Genomic DNA, 9,439 nt, shown 5'->3' with positions numbered 1-9,439 from the left:
GAAAACTTTCCCCTTTTTTTAAAAGTCCGACGGTGCCTTCATTACAGTCCTTACACAAGCCACTAAAATCACCCAGTAGGCCTGTTTTCATTAAATAAATAATGAGCGATCGTTCATCGCGACACAAAATGTAGATGTCTTCCAGAGTGACGGGAAAGGCGGCAGCGAAATCCACGTGTGAGGGACACGAAAAATTATCAGCAGAAGAAGACATGGTAATTATGATCTTAGCACTGTACAAGCTGAGAAGCAGGAACAGACTGAGGGCGAAGGGTCGGGCAGGGTCGGGCAAGGTCTGTTCCTGGTACTAGTTATCTTGGCGGACGGATTAAGGACCAAGTAGACGGAAAATAAATATCGAAGAATGTAAAAAAATGAAGGTCCTACAGATTAGTTGACCAAGGATAAAAATATCAAAAAATGTAAAAAAAAATGTATCTCCTACAGATTAGGTGGGCAAGGCAAAAAATTTAGATTAATGTAAAAAAAAAAAAAGTGGAGCTCCTACACATTAGTTGAGCAAGTGTAAAAATATCGAATAATGTAAAACAAAAGTGGAGCTCCTACAGATTTGTTGGGCAAGGGTAAAAATATTGAATAATTTAAAAATATCGAATAACATAAAATAAAGTGGAGCTCCTAAATATTAGTTGGGCAAGGGACTAATACCAACAGGATGGCTGCGGGACGTCTGCGAGAACTACTTACTTTGGCGGAGTGATTAAAGACCGGGCAAAATGGTGTTACGCGGCCCGGGCAACTAAACTGTAATCAACCCATTCCAGGTCTCTAAAAATGATGTTTGTCATACATATTTCTAAGGCCAGTTCCCTGTCATGGAAAGATTTATCAGGTCCGTTTCCATCACGTCCAGATAATACCATTTCATGGGATAATGGGTCAAGGTTTTAATTTCCTTTGTCGCAGTTTGCCTTATCGCTAACAAGTTCAATATCCCTACCTAGCAAAAAGTTTTTCAATCTGTATTTAAAATTAACTGCATTGGGATGATTATGAGAACCCCTCATCTGCCTAATGCATCCAAAAAAACTTTCAAGACAGTCTTGATTTAATCTCCATGTCATAATAAAAGAAATGTCATGACTCTGTTTTAGCATGTTAAGTAGCCCAATCATTGAGTGGCAAGATGAGATCACACCTTTTTGGAATTTGTAAAGGCAATTAAATTTTGGGTTTTTTACCCTCATTCCCAGCATAGCTTCAACCATTTTTTGTAGAGCACTTTTCTGGCTATCCAAATTTATCCCAAATGCATTGCGGGCTTTTATGTCACCGAACATCATAGAGGAATTCATGACATCGAACCATTCATTGACTGTAGCTATAAAATCGGCAGTTTCCTTCCAATTGTTGCTCTCTAGTAAGCCCCTTTCTCCTAAAAAATACAATGCCTTAGCACATGACTTTGAAATTAGCTGCACAGCATACTTTACACGCTGTCTTTGTAAGCCACTTACATTGATATGTGTTTCATTAATTTTATATGCTAAGGCATACTCTGATACAGTTTTCATTAGCATTTCACGGACACAGGCATCAGATACACTATTTCCATTTTCCATAAGAAAACCGTGGTCCAGAAAATGAATTCTAATTAACTTTATCAAATGGGGAGCATCAGCAAATATGAAGACATTCCTGTCAGCACATGGGTTTTTAAAAAAAGACTTTCTCAGGGTTAAGAGGATCAATCCTGAATTCTTTCCAAACCCGCAAATTAGTAGGGCCAAGATCAAGGACAATTGCCACAACGACAAAGCCAGCTTTTTCAACATTTATTATAATACCAGTCAGTTTTTTATGCACATTAGAGTCGTCATATTGGTAGTATATGGGTTGCTTCCAGCTTCCTGTCAAACCTCTTAACATAACCACTTGAACTTTATCATGAGGCTCATACAAAACGTCCATCCCTTTGTCATAACTCCACTTACTAGCAATATTCATTTCATCAAATGAAATAACGGCAAGTTTTTCTATTTCCATCATTGTTTCTGATTTTGCCTTCATCAGTGACAGAACCGAATGCAAAATACCCGGTTCACATTTCAGATTTTGTGCTCGTTTGTTCAGAGTACTTTTTGATGGCAGAGGAAATCCTCATTTAGTTCGCAAATATGAATAGCATTTGGTGCTCATGCTTCTGAGAGTGAAAGCTGACGATATGTCTTCATCGCTCCATTGACTGACAGGCTTATTAGCTATGAGAGCATTTATCTGTGTTGTACTTAGCACAGGTTGAAATAACTTGTTTATTTCAGTTAATGTGAACTTAGGTTCTGTCACTTCCATTTCTGAACCAACCAGTTTCAGGAGTTCTTGATTGGTCTTTTCCAATCGCTCTATTTTTTTCTTTAGCTCTTGCACTTCCTCTACTTGTTTAATTGTATTTTGTTCAGAACTCTTTTCAGGCTGTGCAATAATTTCTTGAAGAGGGACTTCTGGAGAAACTTCATTGGTCTCTGAATGGCAATTCTCCGTTTCACATAACATTTCCTGGGCTGCCCTCTTGAGTCCTCGCTTTATGGCTCGTGCACACCTATCCTCTTCCTTTTCAGATACACTGCTACCTGAAAAGGCAGTGTTGCATTTCGGATTTTATGAAATCACAACAACAGTTCCTATACTTAAAGAACAAAAAACTGAATTTTTTTTATATATTTAATGGTTACTTAAAGACAAAGGCAAAGAACTTTAATTTGATAGTCTAATGCAATTTACTTTTCGTAATCTAGGTGTCACAGACAGTAAAATATTTTAGGAAAATAGAGTCGAAGGGAAGAAATGTATCATGCAGGTTTTTGGCAAATTGCTCAACTTGTAACTTACCATTAGGTAAAAAAAGGGATGGCACAGTCTCTTCCTTCAGTGCACGTTGATTTTTTGGTTTTTCAATTCCCAGGAGTCGGTACTTCATGTCATCAGCATAGTCCTCTGCTTTAAAATGGACAGAACAAATAAGAGCACGCTTCCAGTTAACATCGTCTGCGCGTTTAGTTAATAAACATGACACAGATCAAGTAAGACTACCTCTAGTCAGGTCAAACCTCGGCCAGAGTCTCCGAAACTTGGCGTCACAAAAGCTCCGCCCACATGCGCATAGCTCATTGATGAGCCGACCTCTCCGAGTATATTTAAAGGACCTTGAATGAAACAATTGGCCTCACTCAGACGTGAAGTTTAGCGCAACTGTTGATGATGATGATAGGGAAAACTTTAACTTAATTGTCAGTTGATGCTGGATTATACCAATGGTCACCATTAACCACATTTTCATTGTGCTGGTCAAAGATGCGTAGAGAAGATGTCTGCTGTCTAGAGGTTCACTACTACATGAACTATGAAACCAGTATTCAAAATAAGTGTCGATTCAATTAACTCAAGCTGGCAATCAGTCAATGCTACTTTTGGTATTAATGCACGCTGTCAATTAAAAGGACATTGTTGCAAACTGTCATTCAAGGTTGATGCTACGTTCAGTATTGACCAAAGATGTCAATTAAGGTCAGTGCTACTTTTTAGTTAAATTAAACTGTGATAAAACCCGATCCTATGTGCCCCTAACAAAAGGCTCATATCCAAGTTTCTCGCGCGCGTCCTCTAAGGTTAATGTTAAGAATTTAATAGGCAGGTGATGCTACGAAAGAACCCACTATGTCACTAATTTCTATATAAACTTTGGGTTTTTCAAGAAAATATGACATTTTCCCATGAATATGATCTACTTGAATTGTAATATGCTAGTGTTGCAAGTAAGTATTTCATATCCATGATCTGAGACTTCAAAATGCCCGTTTACCAATGCCATTGGGTAATTTATTGACTCTAATTGTCTATGAAGTTCAGAAAAAAAATTAATTCATTTTGATGTTATAGAAATTCTATTCGCTTATTTTGTTCATTATAATTTTAAAACAATTGCGATTCTTTAACTAAACTTGCATTAATCACCGCGGATAAGACACTTGTACCTAACGACCTGCGTTGCCCATGAGAAGTTCGTGCTAAGCATTCCACTCCAGTTGGCTTGTTTTGCAAGCACAAGACAACACACAACTACAGATGAAGCCTGTGCAAGCGGATTATCAGGGTTAAAAGTAACAATGATGATTCAGCAAAATGCGCTAGGCACCTCATCATCTGGCAGGACACTGCGCGCAAGCCAGCTTTAAGTTACGTTACTGGCTTTTGTAAATATGACTTTAGTACTTTCAAATGATAGCCATGTATGAATTGGATATTTTTTGTTTTAATACTCCACCCACACGAGAAGAATATCTGAAAGAACAGTACCAAAATTGAACAATATAATATTAGTTTCATGTTGGAAACCTGCAAGATTGTAAAATATATGTAATTACTTATGTTAAATTAGATATTCCTTATTCAAAACTAATGAAAAAGGTTTCCATACAAATTTTATATATATTATTTACCCTGTAAGATCCATACAGGATTATTCACAGAGGCATATATTTTCACTTCTAGACGTCCTTACTTTAAAATCTCTTTTTTTATTTTTTATTATTTTTTTATTGTCTACGAATATAAACCATCGGAACAGACAGTATGCCAGTAGGTTTGATATGTGTTTGAACTTTTAGCTTATTTATCGTTAATATCCTAGAATACTGAATGGGCTACTAAACTTAGGCGTTAAGTTAGAGTTCAAACATTTACGCATATATATTTGGATATTTTATAAACACCTACTGCATATGGTTACGTTTTGTTTATTGACTTTATTGTGATTCCTTTTCATTATAATTTGTAACCCTTCCAACTTCTTATGGAGTATATCATATCGACTCGTACTTGTATCCATACATCTTTATATTTGATAAATTAATGGTTGGCCTGAATATGTGGAAAAGTGTTCTAGCGGGCGTACCGTATAAGGCTACTTGCGGTATCATTTCTATAGATACATGATATGAATGATAAAAGTATTTAAAACCGCGAGAACTGCTATAATCCAGTCTGGATCCAATACCCCGAGTGTAACTCGTAGGACATTGACACTTTCTTATTTATCCTTTCTACCCAACCGATTGACTCTGGGTGATAAAATATGGTATTGATTTTCTTAATGCAAAGGAATTCACACAACAAGTTAAGGAAATTATTATTGATTTACACCACCTGAGTCAGAGATTATTATGTGTTGAATTCCGTGTTTACTGATGTAGCACTCATAAATATTCTTAGCGCACTCATTTGCGGTGTTTGTCTTTTAGTGCTATTAATTCTATATTATATAACGTGTCAAGGCAACTATTAACACTAAGAAGTGTTTATTTCCTCTGTCAGACTTGTAAAACCCTGTTAATAAGCCTACGTGTACTCTTTCAAAGGATTGATTTGGCACGGGATAGGCCCCTAAACTGACAGGTGTCTTAGTGTGTCCCTTGTTTTCATGACACATGTGACAATTAGTTATGTGCTTTTTATATCTGTAAGCATTGTAGGCCAGTAAAATAGTGATTTGGCTTTCTGTGACATAATAGAGAACCCTGGATGACCGTGTAATGGATTGGAATGCAACCAGTTTAGGACGATTGGTATGAAAGAGATTATTACTACTACCTGGTCGTTATAGTCCCCTGCTGTGTTCCTCGGGTTTTCCTCGTCATGGACCTACATATAATATTACCTTTGATTACATAATTCTGCTACACATACTTTAAATATACTTTTGCTTTAGGATTTCTGTTCGAAGCATTTATTGTTTTACTTAGCTGCTGACCCTTGTTTTGTTCAGTTTGTAACAGTTCAGCGCTTCAACCCAGGTCTTCAATGTTCACGATCTCTTGGGTTAATGAATTTTCTTGTTCAGATACGGTTCTAACAATAGTCACGGATGTTTCTATATCTTTTAGGCCAACTAATGGTTCTTTGCAGTATGGTGCAGGGTTGCCGGATAATGCGCCAGCTATGATATTTGCTTTCTCAGGTAGATATCCTATCTTGGCTCCAAAGACCTGAATGATTATATGCCACCGAGTTCCTTTGGGACTGTGATTAAAGCCTTGAAAAACTCGGTAAGGGACTTATGGTCAGTAAGGACTTTAACAGGATAGCCGTAGATTATAAACTTAAAATGTACAAGTGAGTTAACGATTCCATAGCCCTTCCTTGTCTATTACTGCATATTTACTTTCAGAGGGCCTTAGTTTACATGAATAAAAAGCTATAGGAAAGAACTGTTTATCATATTGCTGAAGTAGTACCCCTTTTACCCCTTGGTCTGAGGCGTCTGTTGCAATAAAAAAAAATTCCTTATTTAAATCAGGGAATTTTAAGATAGGTGAACTGCATAATTCCACTTTTAAGACCATAATAAATCTACGCCCTTTTTCGTAAGATCTGTTAAAGGAGCTGCTATGATTGAAGAGTTACATATTTACTTACGATAGTAATACCCACTACAGCGCAAAAGTGCTGTATCCCCCTTTACGTTAATAAGTACCGGGAAGCAACGAATAGCCGACACCTTACCATGGACCACTTTAAGACCTTGACTAGACACATAAAACCTAAATAAATATGTTTGGTTTTTAATACTCACATTTAGATATTTTACTCTGAGATTATTTTGTCTTAGTCTCTGTAGCACTAGTTCTAGTTTATGCGAATGTACTTCTAAGGTATTAAAAAAGATTACAAGACCAACCATATAGGCATGTAGGGTATCCCCTAAAAGGTCTCCAAACACTATATTAATCATTCTGGTGATGTAATTGGGGTGCAACTTAACCGAAAGGCATACTTAAAAATTGATAATGTCCCCTGCGTGTGCTGAAAGCGGTGTATGAGGTACACTCACATAGCTAATGGTATCTGATGAAAGCCTTTAAGTAAGTCCAAGCTGGGGAAAAATTTATTCTGACCTAACAAAGATAAGATATCGTCGGTACATGGCACTGGAAAACAATCGGGAATCGTTTCCTCGTTTAAGCAACAGAAATCTACGCCAATACGCCAAGACCGATCTTTTTTAGGCATGACGTGTTAAGGGAAAAATTATATGGGTATTTGATTTCCTAATGACTCCTATTACTAACATTTTTTCAACTTCGTCATTTATCTCATTTTGAAATTTCATTGGGAGTCTATACAAAAGTACGTATATAACTTTATGTTTGTCCTTTGACTGTATTTTGTGTTCAGTGACATCCGTTTTCCCCAGAGATCACTCGCTAGTGGAGAAACATCCTGGTATTCAGATAAAAGATAAAAAAATTTCTGCTGAATCCCCTCTGCTTGATTGACTTTACTGATTTTACTTTAGATAGAGTATAACTTGGTTGGGCGTAATTAAATTTAGCAACAGTAAAAAATGCGATATTTATAACTTCCATATCTACGACATATAAAGGTTTTGTGGATCACTAGATTGGTGTTCGGATGGTTACAGACTTTAATATTAACTTGTTGCTGTGGGTTAACAGTGTATAGTGTTTATTGTTCGTGGACCCCGTTATATTTCAGAGTGTCGGGAACGGATTAAAATTTTCAAAAACCCAGCAAAGTCTTTTTACACGCACTAAGACATTCGAGGGTGCAAGCGTCTCGAGATTTTGTGTGCAAACTGCGACAGCGGGTGTGGGACAATTCTGTTGGGTCGCTTGAACAATGTCACGATTTAAGAGACAAGTGATTGGTTCCTCTATATAAGTTATTATTTGATTAACTGCCTCTTTTTGTCCAAAACGGATGTTAATGTGTTAGAAGGTTTATAGAATTTCCCTTTGATAAACATGCCTTATTTGGCAGGAGGTAAGATAATGTTTTGTATACCCATAGATGGATATCCTACAATTACACTAGATACAGATCAATGGTTTTTATAACTGTAAAAGTATCTGTAAGCGTGTGCTTATCCGCCCTGTACTGAATCTGCGTTATGCTACAGCAATTAACTCTTTATTGCCAATTACTGAACCATACTCCGGACTTCTCAATAGTGATGTTCGAACAACAACGGTGAGTCCGTAAATACAGGATATTACGTAAACTAAAGGAATAAAAACAATGTAAATGGCTGATATTCTAATTTTACAGCACATGCAGTCGGGCTTAATCCACCACTACTTATAATAACTTTTTTATATTAAAACTACGGCAACCTGCTCTGATTACTTGATACGGTCGTGTGATTCATAGGAAAATTCCTTTTTAATTCAAAAAGGTGTTTGGCATGAATGATCTGACATCACTCTCCCCCCTCCACTAGAGACGCTTATGTGGAATGTGCTTTGCTTTCAACACTCGGCAGATTTTGAATGACCCTGACCGTTTTACTAGATGACACAGTAACCAAGTTTGCTGAAGCACGATTTGTTTGTTTCTGATTTTTAGCAGATTTACTGTTTACCTGTCTCTTTTTATAATAATGAGGATTCTTCTCCTTATTATCATCAAAAACGTTTTTTGTGTTTTTAGCATTATGTTGCTGTTGGTTACGTATAAAGCAACAAACGTAAGAATGACTTGAACTATTATGGATTGAGCGATTACTATTAAAACTGAGTTATCCCTACTGTGTTATTATTAACTATATGTACTTGCTGTGGTTTACTTTCATTCTTTGCTAAAATTTGAAATAGTGAGGGATCCAGGTCAGCGCATTGAGACATATTTTTGTTAATTTGTTTATATGAATGTTAAGTATGTTAACCTAATGAAATTTTTTACAGACATGTTATTCCTTGCAATCCAGCCATATTTTTTTTTAAAAGTTAAGTTGAGTCATAGAGATTCGATTTTTTACGCATATAACTCAAAAAACTCTAGGCTAAAACTGCCATCGGGACCTTGCACAGGAGCCATTTTTGTCCTGACCCGAAATAGTGTTACCTCTAATTTATCCAGATTTGTACTGGTGTTCCACTTGTTTTTGTGTGTTTTCTCATCACTACGGTGCCTAACGACCCTATCCATGCATCTGTATAAATACAGACGTCCACTGTGTAAACGCATATTCAACGTTTAATATGATTTGTTACGTACAGAATTAATAGTCACTCAAAATGATAAGATTAACACAGTATATGATTATAATATTTCAGGAGAATTTCTGAGATAATAAAGTTGACAAAACTCAAAGATAAAAACTCGCAGTAGCGAAGTCCCAATGATGTAGATAATTTCTGTAAAAAAGTAAGATTAAGAATGTCTCGTAACTTCAGCCACAGGAATAACGAAATTCGACCTGCAAAGGAAACACTCAAAGTTACTCCAAATGAATAAAAAGGATTGTACTTAGCTTGATTTTGTGGGAAGTCACGGTGTTTCGATAACGACACGGCCTTGGTGCCCCTTCTCTGTTTAGCGGATGACCCTTATTCTTAGCATTGTTTGTTTGTTGAATGATTCGTTTCTCTTGCTGGTCTTGAAGATCTGATGCTGCAGACGC

Source organism: Macrobrachium nipponense, chromosome 37 (assembly GCF_015104395.2).
Source record: "Macrobrachium nipponense isolate FS-2020 chromosome 37, ASM1510439v2, whole genome shotgun sequence".
Lineage (NCBI taxonomy): Eukaryota > Metazoa > Arthropoda > Malacostraca > Decapoda > Palaemonidae > Macrobrachium > Macrobrachium nipponense.
The sequence above is the reverse complement of the archived record's forward strand: the minus strand, read 5'-3'. Positions refer to the sequence as shown.